General features: G+C 36.2%; 1 protein-coding gene across 1 annotated transcript in view; it reads left to right on the top strand.

Annotated features, from left to right (window-relative positions):
* Nucleotides 1-15,727: 15,727 nt before the first annotated feature.
* The window catches only part of phtm (phantom), a 173,835-nt gene continuing 169,562 nt past the window's right edge, over nucleotides 15,728-20,000 (top strand). Inside the window, 1 exon segment of the mRNA XM_067094951.1 lies at nucleotides 15,728-15,847. The gene's annotated coding sequence lies outside the window, so the exon portion shown is untranslated.

Below are 20,000 nucleotides of genomic sequence, written 5' to 3'. Positions count from 1 at the left end.
ATAGAGCAACTCGGAAGAAGCAACTAGATAAGACCCCACCTAATTCCACCAAACAAAGCTGTAAAAAGATAAATAACCCACCAACCTCACCAAAAGCTAAAGTTCAGAAACAGAACACTAAATCAAACATTCCACTGTCTCCCATAGTAACAATAATACCTCTAGGAGCAGAGTCACAAAATTCAGATGAAATGGAAACCACAATATAGATAACTACAAGGAATGCAAAGAAATTTACCCATCTCCAATTATAGGCACCACAAGAAAAACCAAGAAGGAACAGCAAACTAATGAACACGAAGAAACATGTGGTTGTAGTAAATGCTTTGTAGCAATTTACCACAAAAATAAAACTATATCTAAAGAAAGCCTAACCAACACCAAAAGAAATTTCACGAGGTATAGGAATAAGGAAAAAACAAACATCAAATCTCATGAAGAAGTTCCGTGTGTATTGAACATTTGGAATATTACAAAGAAAAAAATCAGTGTTGTAGATAATATTCTAAAGAAAAATAAAAATGGAAAAACTAAATTAAGATAGTAAAAATGTAAGTTAACGAAATTCAAATTAAAAATACAAAAAAATTTCATCAAGACCTACAAAAACTCAAATTAACTTATAACAAATTTTTAAAAATATCAGTAATTTGACGACTCCGTACCTCCATAATAAAATTATATACGACAAAGTAGGTATACATTGCACAAATTTCAGCAATAATAGTGAAAATAGGAAATATATGTTTGATATTATTAACTTATACAACCAGCCTAATAAAAAGTATGATTTAAACATATTACAGAAAATAATAAAAGATTTTAAGAATCCCACATTAACTGTGGGAGATTTCAGTGCACATAACCCAATACCGGATAAGGATGGAGAAAAAATTGAAAACTTGATGAACACTAATAATCTCTGTTGTCTGAACGACAACGAAGTAAATACGTATTGTTCCAAAACCCATGGAACATTTTCCTCAATAGATGTCACCCTTTGTTCAACAAATATAGTTGACAAACTGGATTGGAATACTTGTGACCACTCCTACTCAAGTGATTATTTCCCCATAACAGTATCCTTATTAAATAATAAACCGAAACCATACTCTTCACATTATAACACGCAAAAAGCAGATTGGGACATTTTTAACTTGCACACCAGAAATATACCGCCATATGATTATTTGAGAAATCACAATGAGGCAAACGAATTCTTTGTATCTTTCATTAAAAAGGCAGCAGAAAAAGCTATTCCTCATTCAAAACCCCATAACAAAAAACATAAAGTTCCCTGGTGGTCAGATGATGTATCTGAATCAGTACGAGAGAAACACGCTATAGCAAGAGGGTTAGATGCTCTGTACAGAAGACTCAATAAAATAAATGAATCAAAACCGTTATTGGAAGAAAATATATTAAAAATGACAATTGTACTATTAGAAATAGATGCATTAAAACCTTCATATAATAAAATATCAGCTAAATTTAGAAAGGAAGTCATAAAAGGTAAAATAATATCTTGGATGTCCTATGTATCAGAAAGAACAAGCGAAACATCCATTCAGAAAGTAGGGGAAAAATTCAGAAAAATAAATGGAACAAACATCAGACCACTCAGACAAGCTATATTAGATAATGGAAAAAAAATTTAGATCCCTTCGAAATTAGTAACATACTTGGGGAAAGTTTTGCGAAAATAAGCAGTGACCAAAATTTGGACAAACATTTCAAAAAATAAAGAATAAAGGAGAATCTATAATACTTAATTTTGAGATAAAGGAAGATATATATTATAATAAGAAATTCAATATGGAAGGGTTAGAATATGCTCTTTGAACAGCAATAAAGCTGCTCCTGGAGATGATGATATTTGCTTTGAAATGATTTGCCACCTAGCACCTCTGGCAAAATCATACTTATTAAAACTTGACAATCATTTATGGCTCAGAAACTTGTTTCAGGATGAAATAGCGAAATGCCGTAATAATTCCTATACCGAAACCTGGAAGAGATCCTAGTAATGTGAACAATTATAGACCAATCTCTTTAACAAGTTGTCTACGCAAGTTGTTGGAGAAAATGGTAAATGCACGACTTATATGGCACATACGTGAAAATAAAATTGTAACTCCTTCCTAGTTTGGTTCACAACGTAATCGATCTGCATTAGATTCTCTTTCTAATTTGGAAGACCACATACGTAGAGGATTTGAAAGAAAGCAAATTACTGTAGCTGTCTTTTTGGACATCCAAAGGGCATACGACGCTACATGGAGGTATGCAATATTAAAATCATTACATAATAATAACATACGCGGCCATCTTCCCAAGTTTATTAAAAACTTTATGACTGATCGCACTTTCCAGGTGAGAGTAGATAATAATTATTCCAAAACACTTCCACTTGAAAATGGAGTTCCGCAAGGGAGTGTCCTCAGTGGTACTCTGTCTACATTAGCAATTAATGATATCAGTGACATGCTACCGATCGGAATTAAAATTAACCTGTATATGGATGATTTTGCCATATGTTATACAGCATCACGCATAAAACATGCAGAACGAATGATTAATAAAACCATAATAAAAATAGATGAATGGACCTCATCTGTAGGCTTTAGATTTTCCGTAGAAAAAACTCAAGCTGTCATGTTTTATAAAAATAAAAATTGGAAAAAAGGTGAAGAAATAGAATTGAAAATCAGAAACCATAATATACCAATTAGCCAAACTGCAAAATTTTTAGGATTAATATGCGCACCTGAATTGGAAAGCCCATATGACTTACATAAAATCAAAATGCAAAAGAGCGCTAAGTCTAATTAAAAAACTATCACACAAATTGGGGAGCTGATAGACATACTCTTACCATAATGTATAAAGCAACAGTGTTATCGATCATTGACTACGGAAGTGAAATATATGGTTCAGCGTCAGAAGCAGCACTGAAAATGTTAGATCCAATACACAATGAAGGACTAAGAATATGCACGGGAGCATTTAGATCCTCACCAGTCTCCTCGGTACAAGTCGAATGTAGCGAACTGCCACTGGTTCCTCCATAGAGAGTTCATAACAAAAGTGCATTAAGAATCAAGACAAGTGATTCACCAACAAAAATTCAATTTGATCTAAGGGATATATTCATAAACAATCATCCACCTCCTTTCCCAATTAGAGCTAATAGATTGTTTCAGTCACTGAACATAGATATACAAGTATCTTCAACAGTGAAGTTACCACCCCATTGGACTATGAATAAAGGAAGGACTTACACTCAGTTGAAATATTTATCAAAAAGTTACTCAAATACCCCAGAACACCATAGACAAAAAAATCATAGATCATACAAGACAAAAAAGTTCACATCACGCGATTTATACAGATGGGTCTAAATCACAACATGGAGTAGGATATGCAGCTATATCCCAGAACGAGTCATATCAGTTATCTTCGCCTAATAATGCCTCAGCCTTCACAGCAGAGTTGTGTGCAATCGCAGTAGCCACCAAAATTATAAAGCAAATATCATTCAATAATTTTGTGATTTTTAGTGACTCAAGAAGCTCTATAGAAGCCGTTCAAGGTTACTATTCAAAAAATAATGTTGTATGGGAAATCAAATATGAACTCCACAAATTGTATAATAGTGGAAAAAATATTGGAATATGTTGGATCCCTGCCCATGTAGGAATTAAAGGAAATGAAGAAGCTGATAAAGCAGCTAAAGAACCAGTCCACATGGCAAGAGCAAGTGTAAAAATCCCAATTTGTGATTAAATAAGAGATATAAAAATAATCATTGTAAATAAATGGCAAAATATATGGAACGAGAAACTTATAAATAAAACTGAAACAGATAAAATTCAGTGTTGGAAAATGGAGCTCATCATGTCAGAGAGAGAGAGAGAGAGAGAGAGAGAGAGAGAGAGAGAGAGAGAGCACACAAGTAATTCTGACGCGTCTGCGAATAGGCCATACTCGTTTGACACATGGACACTTGATGAACAGTCCACATGGCCCTCCTCCTGAATGCCCAGAATGCAAAGTGTTGATAACAGTCAAACATGAGTTGTGTGAATGTCCAAAATATAACCTGCGGCGAGTATCAACCTTTGGAAATAAATCGATGGCGGAAATTTTATCAGAATCTTCTACATATACAGTCATCCCAATTTTAACATTCGTGAGGAAGTGTAACTTAATAGACAAAATATAAAACTAAGTAAATAATGAAAATACAAAAGTCCGTAGGGGGTTTAATGAATAAAAAAAATTATGTAATTTATTCTGAATTTTAATTTTTAATTTTTTTGTTTTTATTTTATTCCTTTTAATCTTTATATTTGTTTGTATGTATGGAAACGAGCAAGTGTATTTACTGTATACATGTGTTCCAGTGTAAAAGCATGTTCATTATACATCTTTTTCTTTTAAATTTCATTTTCATTCATTCATCATCACGCGAATGACCTATTTGGTCCCAGTTCTAGGCCTATCCTAATCCCTCGGGCCAGCCCTATGAGAGCTGATAGTCAGCTCAGTGGTCTGGTTAAACTATCTTAATAATGATAATACTCATCAAAGACTGAATACCCTTAAGGACAAGGGCGCTTAGAACTTAGGTTGAATGCAAGTTCGTTTGTATTCAGCATTGGAATTTCCAACCGATATCAAAATTTTTTTTTAGCAAAACATTCAGTAGGTCCTTTTTCTTAAAACCTATGAATTATTCATTGAAAGGCTCATTTGTTCCCTTGGGGCACCTGAGGAAACAAAGAAGGAAATTTAGACCTATCTCATCGTATCTACTTCATTCACATTTATCAGCGTTAAGAATCGCGCTTTTCAGTTACTCAGGGCTGAGAACAATTTTTTTTTGTCAATCACTAAGAGCTCAGAATCCTGTATTTCAGCTACTGACTTTAAGAATCATATACTTCAAAAACCATTAAAGAAAACTCATCTACTGTCAACGCGTGAAAGCTGCAGTGGCGCAGAAGGGAAGCAGTATTCTATTTGGAGGAAATTGCCATCACACACACACACTCAAGTTAATCACGTAATCTACGATGTACGAGCCTTGTAGCACTGGAAAACACAGCCACGCGGACATCGCTTGTTACAGCATTTGGAGGAGAGGCGAATCTGGGGCCCCATTGTCGCAGAGATTTAGCGATGGGGGAAAGAAAGGCGAAAGAACAGTTAAGCGGATTTCCGAAATAAAAGTGTATGACATAGGGAGCGACTAGGAGTCGTGTGTTCCAAAGGAGATGGAGAAGCCTGTGGAAAAGCATCTCCTCCTTCCAACGCAAGAAGAGGTGAAGGGTGGAGGGCGTGGAGTCTGTAACACAGGCCATTGCGACGCACGAAATAAACAAGTAAAAAAATGCGCCGAAGTTTCTCGGCGCAATCGAGTTTTTTTGTATAGCGTTTATTCAAGGCCACCGAAAATAGATCTATCTTTCGGTGGTCTCGATATAATGCTGTATGAGCCGCGGCCTGTGAATCTTTAACCACGGCCCGGTGGTGGCTTGTCCTATATTATTGCCAGATGCACGATTATGGCTAACTTTAACGTTAAATAAAAAAAAAAAACACTGAGGCTAGAGGGCTGCAATTTGGTATGTTTGATGATTGGATGGTGGATGATCAACATACCAATTTGCAGCCCTCTAGCCTCAGCAGTTTTTAAGATCTGAGGGCGGACAGACAGACAAAGCCGGCACAATAGATTTCTTTTACAGAAAACTAAAAAGACATCAATTTTGCTTCAGAACCAGTAGCATTAAGCATTGTACGAATAGCTCTATTATTTTATTATTGCTCTAATGCTCTTCAATTTGTTTTAAATACTTTGATAACTTTAATGTCTCGCTGTTGAACTTCTCAGTTCCAGAGGCTTTTGTTCCTCAAGCCGTTGGACTGCGGAACAGTCTCTCTGAGTTCGTTGTGCAATTAGAACCTCAAAGCAACTCTCATTGCACTTTGATAATGTATTTACATTTTTATGTTTATTTATCAATTTGCTAATTTATTTTTCTAATGACAGTTCTCATCGTTTTGTGTTTCCTGTTACCTTTCGTTATTTGCTTCATATGAACACCATATTATTTGGAAGCTTGAATTTCAAGTCAGTGGCTCCTGTCTGTTTGTTTCATATGAACAGCGTTCATCTTCTGAGTAATAATAATAATAATAATAATAATAATAATAAGTACCTTCCTCCTTTCAGTCGACTTCCTCGAAACCCACGTAGTAAGGGAAGTCGTTGCTGCAGCTAGAAAGGATACTCAGCGACATTCGATGACCAGGTAATCTGGGATATTATTTTTGTTGTTTGATAAAAGGCATAAAAGTTTCTCTCTCTCTCTCTCTCTCTCTAGTCTTATTTAGTCTTATTTTAATAAATTGACAAGTAATTTGTCAGAACATCAATTTCATGTAAATAAAATTGACACACATGCACACATGCACACACACGCATATGTACAGTATATGTGTAACTGAATCACAAAACCATGGAACGTGATGAATATATAAATAAAACCAAAATCCCGAAGGAGAGAGAAACAACGGAGCGCTGCAACATAGTATATAAAATTCCATGTTTGGACTGCCCCTCTTTATATATCGGCCAATCTAGCAAGGATTTAGATGTACGGATTAAGCAGTATAAGTATTCTGTCAAAACTTGGCAAACATCCAATGCTGTATTCACTTAATTGAAAACTCTTACAGGATAAATTGGACTGAAAGTTCAGTGATTGCCAGATCGAAAGATTTCTCTTCACGAATCTTTTAGAGTCCGCTGTTATACAGCTTACCTCCAGTTGTAATTTTAATCTTAGCCCTGGCATGTATTATTTGGACCCCTGTATAAGTAAAATGTCCAAGAATGACCTAAGATAAAGTCACGGACTTAATTAAAAATTAGTTACCTTATACATATATTTTTTATGTATTCGTATGTTTAAAATATATTTTTTGTAAAAATGTTCACCTTGTAAAAATTTTTATTGCCTACCAAAATAAGAATTATTGAGTTGTACTTTTATAAAAAAAATGTTCGTGGTCAGTCACCTTCCTTGTATTACTTTTTAATTGTCCTATCCCTGCTTTTGAGCCGTTGAGCCTAATCCTTTGTAAAATCTCGTAAATATTAACCCTGTTTTGTTAGGTCTGCTAATTCTTCAGTTGTGTTGAATTCCAGGTACATATTTTTTACTTTGTAATCCCTATATGTTATTTGTGTGAGCTTTCTTTGTAAACTTATTTTTATATTTCTTCAGGCTGCTAAGTAAAGGACTATAAGTCGAAAGGCCTTGACACTCAATTGTCTCTCTTTCCTTCAGAGAGAGAGAGAGAGAGAGAGAGAGAGAGAGAGATTCTGCAAGAGCATGCAAGAAATCAAGAAGCAACAATTCCTAGCGGTCTTGTGTATATCACATGCTCTTCTTCTGCAAATAAATAGCATAGCCTAGTCACACTCTAGAGATAAAAATTACATTTATATGAAAAGAGGACCTTAAAACAATTAAAATAAAACTTTGGATTGTTGGGATACTCTTCATGATCCCGTTACCAATTTGTAAAGACCTCTGCTAATACTGAATGAACGAGGTTGCATTATTTAATTTAGTCTGCTGTAAAATACAATTCTCTCTTTTTTGTGGGCAGGGAAAGAAAACGATTGATACTTGGGGTAACTGAAGAATTAACAGAAATTCCCAGTAGTTACTACAATCCTCCAATGATGAGTGAATTCGATGCCAAAATTTTTTTCCACATAACTTCAAGTGGAAGAAAGGTACAAAATGATTCAGCCAAACGATGAAAGACGCGACAACACAAAAAAAGTAGATGGCTTTAAACTAAAAATGCCCTCCCTCCACGTCTCTCTCTCTCTCTCTCTCTCTCTCTCTCTCTCTCTCTCTCTCTCTCTCTCTTCTATATATATATATATATATATATATATATATATATATATATATATATATGTGTGTGTGTGTGTGTGTGTGTGTGTGTGTGTGAACGCAAAATTTCTCATAACAAGAACACCAAACCAAATGTAAGTTAAGATTTTCCCGATGCCCATAGCCTTCTGTGAAACTGTATCAGACATAGAGACGCTGCTGTTCTTCATGGCGCGTCTCACCGACATGTCTCTTTGTATCTTTCCATTTCCTGGCCTCATTCGACCACCTCTGAACTGGGTAAGTAGGCGAATGGGATCCATAAATTCCGAAGGTGAAAGGATAATCGCCTGAAATCCTCTTAGTTCGATTGCGAGTTCTTTGATGGTTGGTGGCCGAGTCGAATTTGCACGCTGCTGAATGAGTGGGATTGTCTCCTGAGAGTGCCTGTGTGAGGTGGCGTTGGAGGGTATAGTCGGTGGATTTATCAGACGACCCTTGATGTTTACTTTCATGAACGAACGAACCACTTCTTATAATTATAGGAACTGATTGCCTTGTACAACTGTTAAATGTGTGAAAAGATTCACTTAAGACTTTAAGATTATCAGGGGTTAATCTGGTGTGGGCATTCGAAACCCGTCCAAATGAGTAAGACAGTGACCAATTTAAAATATGTCATGATTACACATCGTTCTAGAAAAAAAAAATTGGAATATTAAACATTTGAAAATATGCAATCACTCCCCCCCCCACCCCGCCGCCAACCCCAACTCATTCTCTCTATCTCTTATTACAGCTAAGAGCAGAGCAAATGTAGGAATTCCTCTCCCCTTTTTTATTCAAATTTTGGAGTGCCTTTAATGACCAGATCTTCCTAACTTATAGATCACTGTAGGGTGAACACCTGTGTTTACATACAAGGTCATTTAACCATTAACCTGTATTTAGCGCTGCAAATGAAGACAGTTTGAGGATGTTCAAACCCTTTATATGCACGAGAAAGCGATATATCTAACAAAACTGAAAACGAAAGAAAAACTGTAAGAGCTTTAATAAACTGATATTCACGCAAAGGTACTGTGCGCTATGAATACAAACAAGAAAACGTTAGCTTGATAAATGTCGTTCAAGTTGTTTGTGCTGGATAGTTACGGGATGCAGGAGTGCATTGACACGAGATTTGCTGAGGGAGATCGGATGAAACATTTAGCCTTTTTGTCTAGATAATTGCCACCGTAGAACGAATTACAACAGAATGTCTAGTACAGTGGTTCTCAACTCTTTTCGGCCCATGCACCCTTTCGCCATGTGGGAGAATGTCATTCCTCCCCCGCACCCCTTTTCAGAATTGTCTGCCTCAAAATGTGCATTCCAAATAATATGCAACAAAATACTGACACAAACACACAAGCTAGCGGAGACAAAGCTCACTGTGAACTCTCAGTAACGCGGACAGGTGCACACTGCGTTTTGTGTGGTCCTAGAGCCAGTTTGAGCCTGCCAATCTGTGGTCACAATTCCCCCCCCCCTGAAACTTTGAAGTCCCCCCCCCCGGGGGAGGAATTCCCGCCTGGTTGAGAACCTCTGTTGAAAATGAATTACGCGATGGCCGTTAGCAACCAAAGCATCCTCTCTCCCTCCACAACCGAAGGGATTTATTTGCAGGGTCTCGTACATTGAACACGAAACTAATTTGAAAGGTATTCGGCTACATTTCACGGAAGGTTGAACAGCGAATGGAATCTGCTGACGTGACGCAGAATAATAATGAATGTAAGTACAAATATACAGGGTGTTTTGATTTATACTGAAGGATCAAAAGCTTTATATGGGTATAATCACAACACTTGTAATGTTAACAGTGGGACAGTGTGTATTCCAATGTATTTATGCAGGCATTCGTGTAGTACAGTGTACATGCTTTATAGATACTCGTATATGTTACATCGCCCCGTAGGGGTTGGGTAGTGCCGTCAGTGCACCTCATGCGGTGTACTGTAGGCGTTACTTGAGGTTCTTTGCAGCGTCCCTTCGGCCCCCAGCTGCAACCCCTTTCATTCCTTTTACTGTACCTCTGTTCATATTCTCTTTATCTTCCTTTCCACCCTCTCCTAACAATAATTGTTTCTTAGTGCAACTGCGAGGTTTTCCTCCTGTTACACCTTTAAAACCTTTCGACTATCAATTCCCCTTTCAGCTAGCGCTGAATGACCTCATAGGTATCAGCGCTTGGCCTTGGGCCAAAATTCTGTATTCCATTCCTATACATTACATCAGGCTAATAAGAGAAACCTCTTTCGAACACACAAGAAATTTATCGAACCGCTCCCTATGAGACCGAATAATCACTTTATTCACCTGAAAGATTTCGAATCGCAATCGGTAAATTATTGAGAGAAAGGATTTTCATTTGAGTGGTAATCCATCACTGGGCCAGAAGGAGACAGCGATGCCCAACCCAAACTCCAGGGCAGACTTTATTCTAGTTTCGAATAAACGTAATCACTGGAAAGCCGTACCCCTAGACACGGAAGTTTTAGCCGGTGAATTGCCAATCAGCAAAGAGTCGTCCTAGATTTCGTGAGTCTCCATGAACGCCACTTATCCCCTTTTGCAAAACTTCAGTCCTCATTGTAAAAGGTAACTTTAGAAGATAACTTTGAGAGATAGAGAAAAACGGGAGGGAGGGTCGTCCAAGTGGGTGATTATCCCCTTTTGCAAAACTTCAGTCCTCATTGTGAAAGATAACTTTGAGAGATAAAAAAAAAAAAACGGAGGTTGGGGAGGGTCGTCCGAGTGGTTGGAGTAATGGATATTTCTGGCAGTTCAAGGAAAAGGAGTGTGTGTGAAATAACTCCGTTTGTTACGGTTCATTGACCTTTTCCCTCACAGTCGGTGAGAGAGAGAGAGAGAGAGAGAAAGAGAGAGAGAGAGAGATCCTCCGCAGGTGCATTACGAATGTCGAGATCAAAATAACATCTGTCGGATAAATATAGAAAGATCGAAGTGGCTTCCCGTGTTGCCGAGATGTGAGAGATAGACCAAGTTCGTTGAAGTTATGTTTATCCTTTCCTTATAAATATATATATATATATATATATATATATATATATATATATATATATATATATATATATGTATATATATATATATATATATATGCAACTGATTTATCCCGTGGAAAGCGAAGTCTTGATAGAAGGAGTAAAACCAGTACTTGTACATAAAACATCCTTTATTTAGTTATGACCACCGGTTTCGGAGTAATTGTTTCATCAATAGGTCTGATAACAATATATATATATATATATATATATATATATATATATATATATATATATATATATATATATATATATGTGTGTGTGTGTGTGTGTGTGTGTGTGTGTGTGTGTGTGTACACTTTATAAATTACATGTGAAGAGCTGACATGGGTTAATGCTAAGTAAAGCAGAAACATATTAACAATAACAAGCAAGTAAAATATGATCACTAGTAGGTTTTAATTACTTTACAATCTTTCACATGATAGGCATTCTATTGTGCAGAACAAGGATAGATAACAATAATGATGTTAATAATATTATTATCATTACTTACATCTCTTATTCTGGAATCCATTTATTTATCACCCTTTCTCTCTGCGTTGAATTCCCTGTAGGACAATTTCTTGGTATTACCAAGTTCTTGCTCAGCAACTCACCGTATTAAATTACTCCTATTAGTTGCGTTCTTTGTCTCTATAAAATTCTGCTTGACTACCTCGTCCATGCTTCTGTCTGCGTGCTTACTGTTTTTATTCCCTCTTTCCAGCCTCCTGTGCTTGGAAACAGTCTCCTATTTTCATGACCGTAACTACTGGAATTTTACAAACTCGTAATCTACTCCCTGATTCTTCTTTAACACATGAATTTTTTTTTTTCAATATTGCCTCTCACTTCCTTTCTTTTAAACTCACTTGCCTTAATTTTATATATATATATATATATATATATATATATATATATATATATATATATATATATATATATTATATATATATATATATATGGTATGTATATATATATATAGATGAATGTCTTTTCCTGTAATTCTACAGTGTAATATGAATATAAGAAGCCCCATAAAACACTATTTAAATTGTTGAAACCATACATTTTCAGGCACTTGCTTCTGTGCCCTCTGTTCACTGGTAGAATATTCTACCAGTGAACAGGGCACAGAAGCAAGTGCCCGAAATATATGGTTTCAGCGTTTAAATAGTGTTTATGGGCCTCTTATATTCATATATATAGATGTATAATTGAACTAATGAAAATATGGAATGTGATGGATTTTGTCTTATTTATATATATATATATATATATATATATATATATATATATATATATATATATATATATATATATATATATATATATATACACTTGGAAATAGTGTACAGTGAAGAAGCAGAATGCCTGTCGAACAATACAACAGGAATACAAACGAACGATATTTCGGATAGTACATCTCTCCCCTTTTCTTACAATAAAGGATTTGACTTCTGTTTGACTATTGTAATATTTATCTGAACATTTTTCGTCTTCATCTTCCGATACACGGCAGATACATGTAAACATGTAAAGCACACACACACACACACACACACACACACACACATATATATATATATATATATATATATATATATATATATATATATATATATATATATATATATATATATACACACACAATATTGTATATATACACTAAGGCACAACAAAGCCTGGCAGCAGGTCTAAAAATTCATACGATTCGCTGGAGAAGGGTACATACATACGTACATACAATACATACACACACATATACATACATACATACATACATACATACATACATACATACATACATACACACATACTTAATCTACTTGGTTGGTCTACTCAGGTACACTGAAACCTGGAAGAATTTCTAAAAAATCATACGATTCGCTGGAGAAGGGTACATACACATATATATATATCTACATACATACTTTATACATATACATTATATATATATATATATACATATACATATATATGTAAAAGTATGTGTGTATGTATTGTATGTACGTATGTACGTACCCTTCTCCAGCGAGTCGTATGATTTTTTAGATATTCTTCCAGGTTTCATTGTGCCTGAGTAGACCAACCAAGTAGATCAAGGATCTGGCTGTAAGTCAGCAGTGACTGTTAACAGGTAGGGAAGAGACGTCCACAAGGCTAGCAAAAATAATTCCAAAATAATTATTAAAGTTTACCCAAGCACAAGCATACGTTAGGTTGTACAATTTCAATCCAGTATTGCTTTAACAGTCGTGTAAATGTTCTTCACCTCCTTTCTGCACACTGGTCTTGTTTATAATACATTGCCCTGGGAGGGCAGTGATGCCATGGACCCACTTTTATCTTCAGGGACATCCCGGTCGTTCTATTGTATTCCTCTTGGCATTGACGTGGCTACCCTCTCTCTCTCTCTCTCTCTCTCTCTCTCTCTCTCTCTCTCTCCATGTTCCGATGGGTTCATGTGTTCATGTTCCGTGAGTTCTGATAAATTTATTGTTTTTTTTTCTTATACCACGTTTACTACAACTGCTACTACTACTACTACTACTACTACTACTACTACTACTACTACTACTACTACTACTGTCATTATTGTCCGTCGATTCCATTATAACTCGCTGCAGTTCTTAATGATTTTATTTATTCGTTACAATGTTTCTACACCTAATATATATATATATATATATATATATATATATATATATATATATATATATATATATATATATATATATATATATATATATATATATATATAACGTATATTCCCATTTTTGTATAAGCACGATTTTATTTTACTTTACTTACACGTTTTAATTTCATATCATCTAAGTTTCAGCAAAGAGATTCCTCTTCGGCAGTCAGGTATACATCGTTAGCACACAAGTACATCTTCAAGCTTTTAACTTAACAGACTCTAGGGACGCCATTTCGTTAGTCTATTAATACAGAACAGAATTTTGTCACTTCTTTGACTTTGCCATTTTAACTGCAGAATTTAGCCACGCTCTTCCTCAGTCCGGCATTACATTGCAGAATTTTGTCTCCGATTTTGCCACGCCGTTACTCAGTCGAATTACATTGCAGAATTTTGTCAGTTTTTAATTTTGCGTTTATGACTGCAGAATTTGGCCTCCACCAGTCTGTGTAATATTGCATATACCATTTTGAAGTTTCAGTGTATTTTATTACTTGAATCTCCTTATAGGGTATATTTTGTCATCTACCCGAGAATTAACCTCCAAGGGATTATCACTGAGGATGATTGTGGATTTCTTATTTGACTTATCTGGATTAAGTTCCATATTGATTAAATAATTGTCAACGCTTTACCCCCAAGTTCCTTCCTTTTTATGACAGGTTTCCTATCAGAAAGTTTCTTTTTCCTTTCATATTGATTAACACTGCACTACTGAGAACTAATATATATATATATATATATATATATATATATATATATATATATATATATATATAATATATATATATATATATTTGCACATGTATATGTGTATATATATATGCTTATATATTTGCACATGTATGTGTGTATATATATATATATATGTATATATATATATATATATATATATATATATATATATATATATATATATAAGTATTAAATTTCTTAAGAAGATTAAAGTAGGCAAAACACCATCACTTGAAATAACGTCTGAGTATATCTTGAACACGTTGTTAGTCCTTCATGCTACCATACTCTTCATTATTATTAACCATGGAATACTTTCAAGATTATCGAATACATAAAGATATTCCTCAGAATCACTGATGTTGCCAGTCAAAATTATTTGGAAATTTGTGCGTGCTTAGATTGAAATAGCTTTCGAGGGAATGCAGTAAACTAACCCCCCGCCCCTTCTCTCTCTCTCTCTCTCCTTCCCTCCTTGTCTGCAAAATCATCACCATCTTTCGCTACTTACTAATCTCACTATTATTATCTGAATCTCAATAACAATATCACTTGTCAGAGATGATAAAGTAGGCCTACAGCTAATCGCTACTTACGGTACACTCTTAACCAAGGTCTATAGACCTTGCTCTTAACTATCTCTCTCTCGTTCACGCAGTCACTGGGCCAAAAATCGGGATATTCAATGTCGAATCTTGCAGCCGATTCAGTAGACTGAAGTTGTGAGAAAGAGATCGTATCGTTGGATAGAGTGCATAAGTATGACGTCACTGACGTGCATTCTGGGAAACGTTGGAGGAAGCAATAAAAAAAAAATTAACGTTCGCCCGTTCATTTGCTGTTCCAGAGTTATAGCGTGATTCATATTTCCTTTATTTATCGAATTCCGGGTGCATAATACAAAACATATCCATTTAGGTCGTCATTTGAGGGAGCAAGTTATGTTGCAGTCTTTCCTTCATCAACCATTACGAGCACCTTAACGGCGCTGGGCGCTCCGAGGGACGAAAGGTTTGCGACGCTAGACGAAACATTCTGGGTTTTTCCATCGACGTCACAGCTCAGTCGAGCAAAAACAGTAGCCGGTGCGTATTGCTAGTTTAGATTCGCTCACTTCATAATAACGAACCGTAAAGAAAACAATGCCTTCCATAAGAGACAGAGGAAAAGATTGCGAAAATAAATTTTCAACAACTTCAAACCGTTGTCTTCCAGAGCGGGTAAAACAAAAAAAAACTCTTGAGCAAAACTAACCACTATCCTTTAGGGGAGGCGAACAGGCCAGTGGTTGGCAACATACGCACGTACAAACCTAACATGCGGCCAGTGTGTCTACCTAGTGCTGTGGAAAGGTATACAGGCGATCTCTACTCTGCACTTCTTTCTCCTGCGACAAGGTAATTTTGAATTGTCATTGAAAAATGAATGAAGCTGTTCATTTTTGGGATGTCACTGATACTTTTGACGATATCTCCAAAAAAGAATGCATGCGGAATAAATGAAAGAAGGAAGAGGCGTGCCTGTCTAGGTTTTCCTATATCAAGGAGTGGTTGCAATTAGATTTCGCAGTTAGCCAAACTTTGTGTAATGGGGTTCTCGAAACAGAGAAAGAGTGACGCTTTAGAATCATTAGTTTGTGAATTGCATGCGAGATCACACTTATTCAAAAGGAAAAGTCTGGTCACAAAGTTTTCCACCTAAGTTTTGTTGCCTAGAAATTACGAAATTATCGTCGCCTCATAGAGAATCTGTGTCAGGGAAATGCCAAGCGCATTGTAGGCCATAACCATTTTCATTTCCCCGTTTGATCATTTCCGATTGTTTATTCAGCATGACCGGTTGCCAATTTAGTCATAACTATTTGCGTTATAAAACAGTCATTGACAAGACTGTACCTTGTGGTTACTAGTGAATTACAATAGCGAATGCCTTTCTTATTTTAGACAAACATTGATAAAAAAATAAGCTGTTCCTTGGTAGTTTTCTTTTTCTAAACAACTGGGCGTGAATGACTCCGAACTTAAAGCGATTTGAGTGACCGTTGATAGTGGAAAATGAACAGTTTTATGAATAGCATAATTACGTCGTCGTGTACAAGGGAAAGTGACCGGTAATATCCTATTTCGTTTGATTTTATTCCATTTATTATTTTTATTAATTTATTTGCGTGGACCTCGATTTGGAAACCTATATTCGTCTCGGACTGGCCATCAATAGTAAAAACATGTGACTCGCGTTCACGTCATCAGCAAAGGAGTTTCACAACTCGTTATAATTTTTCACAATTCGTTATCATTAAACCCCGCAGGGGGAGTAGTGCCATCAGTGCATATCACCTGGTGTACTGTAGGAATGGCTTAAGGTTCCTCGCAGAGTTCCTTATGCCCCTAGCTACAACCTCTTTACTTCCTTTTTAATGTACCTCCGTTCATATTCTCATTCTTCCATTTGACTTTCCACCTTCTCCTAACAGTTTTTCATTGTGCAACAGTGAGGTTTTCCTCTTGTTACACCTTTCAAACCATCTTATCGTCAATTTCCTTTCAGCGCTGAATGACTTCATAAGTTCCAGCTCTTTGCTTTTGGCCTGAATTCTGTATTCCATTCCGACAAATATTGATAAAAAATAAGTTGTGCTTGGTAGTTTTTTTTTTTTTCAATAACTGGGCATGAAGGACTCGTAAGAAGTTCAGTGAATTTCGGTGAACGTTGATAGAGAAAATGAATTGAACAGTTTTATGAATACAATAGTTACGTCGCCGCGTACAAGGGAAAGTGACCGACCGACAGTATCCTATTTCTTTGTATTTTATTGCATAGTATCCTATTTCTTTGTAATTTATTGCATAGTATCCTATTTCTTTGTATTTTATTGCATAGTATCCCGTTTCATTGTATTTTATTGCATTTATGTCTTATTAATTTATTTGGATGGCCCTCGATTTGGAAACCTGTATTCGTCTCGGTCTCGTCATCATCAGTAGAGACAAATGACACTCATTCTCGACATCATTAAAAGCAAATGGGTTTTAATTCTCGGTTGTCATGAAAAAGGCGATTAACTTTGGGACTCCTCTATTAAAACAAATGAGTGTCAGTCTTATCATCATTAAAGGGACAATTTAATGACATTCGGTTTCTTCATCATCATAAAGAATGGCGAGTCTCAGTCTCGCCATCATTTAAGTTCCCGGGGTGCACTGTAGGCGTTACTTGAGGTTCTTTGCAACTCCTTTCATTCCTTTTACTGTGCCTCCGTTCATATTCTCTTTCTTCCATCTTACTATCCACTCTCTCCTTTCAGCGCTGAATGACCTCTTCATAGATCCCAGCGCTTGGCCTTTGGGCACAATTCTGTATTCTGTAATAAAAAAAAAACCAAGTATCTCTTGGCCTCGTCATCATTCAAAAAGCAAGTGACTCTCGGCCTCGTTTTCATTAAAAAAAAACAAATGACTCGGACTGTTCATCATTAAAAAAGCAAACGACTCTCGGCCTCGTTTTCATTAAAAAAAAAGTGACTGACTGTTCATCATTATAAAAACAAGTGACTCTTGGCATCGTCATCATTAAAAAACAAGTGACTCTCGGCCTCGTCTTCATTAAAAAACAAGTGACTCTCGGCCTCGTCATCATTAAAAAACAAGTGACTCTCGGCCTCGTCATCATTAAAAAACAAGTGACTCTCGGCCTCGTCTTCATTAAAAAAACAAGTGACTCTCGGCCTCGTCATCATTAAAAAAAGAAAGTGACTCTCGGCCTCTCCAATAAAAAAAAATGACTCGGCCTCGTCATCATTAAAAAAAGAAAGTGACTCTCGGCCTCACCATAAAAAAAAGTGACTCGGCCTCGTCATCATTGAAAGACAAGCGAGTCTTAGTCTCATTATCATTAAAAAGAGGTGACTTTTGGTCTCGTCATCATTAAGAACACAAGCGAGCCCCTGTCTCGTCATAATAAAATGACGAGCGAGTCTGTCATATCATCATTAACAAGACAAGCGAGTACCTGTCATCATCATTAAAAAGACAGATATATCTCAGTCGCGACTCATTAACAAGACAAGCAAGTCTGCCCTATGATAAAAAAGATAAGTTAATCTCGGTCTCCCAGTGAGTCTCAGTGTCATCAATAAAAAGCTGTACGAGCAGTGGAAAACGCTAGACGTTTGATGATGCAAGTAATTGAGTTACCATTTGTTTATATGAAGGCTTCGGTTTTCAGTGGTTGAACTGTCATCCCCAACCACCAAAATGTACCTCATAAAGGTCTCAGTGAACCGGAATACGGTACAACAAACAAGACAGCAATTTAGAAAATGAACACCTGGACCCTGGTCAGTTCTTGAAAGGTCTAGAAAGGATACTTTTCTGATGACCAAACCAAGAGGTTAGAAAAATTATAGTAGTTAACGAGACCTTCCTTCTGAGATGTTCACGCCAAAATACAATACGCAGACTCCTAAATCCAGGTCTTTATGCACAAACACTAAGGTGTTTGGGACGCATACAGTAATCTTCTAGTGATGGCAGGGTATAGCCGGGCAATAACAGATTCTCCCGGTTTTAGATTTTTTCACAAGCATTCATCTTGAAAAAAAATTTTCTATCAGCATTCTGGTTTATTAAGAGAAGCTTAATTAACTACATGCACTTACGTGTTGATATTATTGTGCTTGTAATATAATGGTTACAGTTAAACACATTTTGTATATGAAAGACCTAAAAAAATTTACTTTTCTTTAGCTCAGGCCTGAAGAGAGCATTAGACACATGCGGTATCCCTTAGAAAGCCTATAGGAAGGAATATGGGAAAACCGAGGCTGAGAGAGAATTCTACTTCGGGTTGACAGTAATGCGGAAATACTATTACCGAACAAATCATTATGTCGGCTAAGAAAACTAAGGGATTATTAGCCAGAAATTTACCTGTCTTCCTTAGTGCAACATTAAATATATGATTTCTCGTTGAACATGCTAGAACCGTCCGTCATTTATATCAATACCTGTGTATATAAATATGTCTGTTTCCACCAGAAAGCTAATGAGCTGTTTGTTATGTATGAGGATATTTATGCTATGTAGTAACAGCGCATAGCCACGCAAGCTCTTCGCTTTCAAGCAGTTTTTATCCAGCTGACCTGAGTCGTCCTTGATGATGTTTATGACGATATTATGATGACAAGTCTCTCTCTCTCTCTCTCTCTCTCTCTCTCTCTCTCTCTCTCTCTCTCTCTCTCTCTCTCTCTCTCTCGTTTCCTCTTTATCTGTAACATTATGGAAGAAATTTTATAAAGAAGGAAGAAGAGGCTCACCTATTGAATTATAGTCCCCAGGGAGTATCGTGTGATATTAATACGGTAATTTATCGTGAAACCTTTGAATGAGATCTTACGATAGTATCTGGAATATAAAGGGTTATTGTCCGTAGGTGGGGGAGGTTTGGTATTTGCAGCCTCCCTTCGGCCGCTACCCCAACATGCATCCACATTTTTACCCTTTTATTTAACAGCCATTCTTGCATCCTTTCTTCAGTCGTCTTGTCCAACAC

Source organism: Macrobrachium rosenbergii, chromosome 51 (genome assembly GCF_040412425.1).
Source record: "Macrobrachium rosenbergii isolate ZJJX-2024 chromosome 51, ASM4041242v1, whole genome shotgun sequence".
NCBI lineage: Eukaryota > Metazoa > Arthropoda > Malacostraca > Decapoda > Palaemonidae > Macrobrachium > Macrobrachium rosenbergii.
This window is presented reverse-complemented; position numbering and strand designations above follow the sequence as displayed.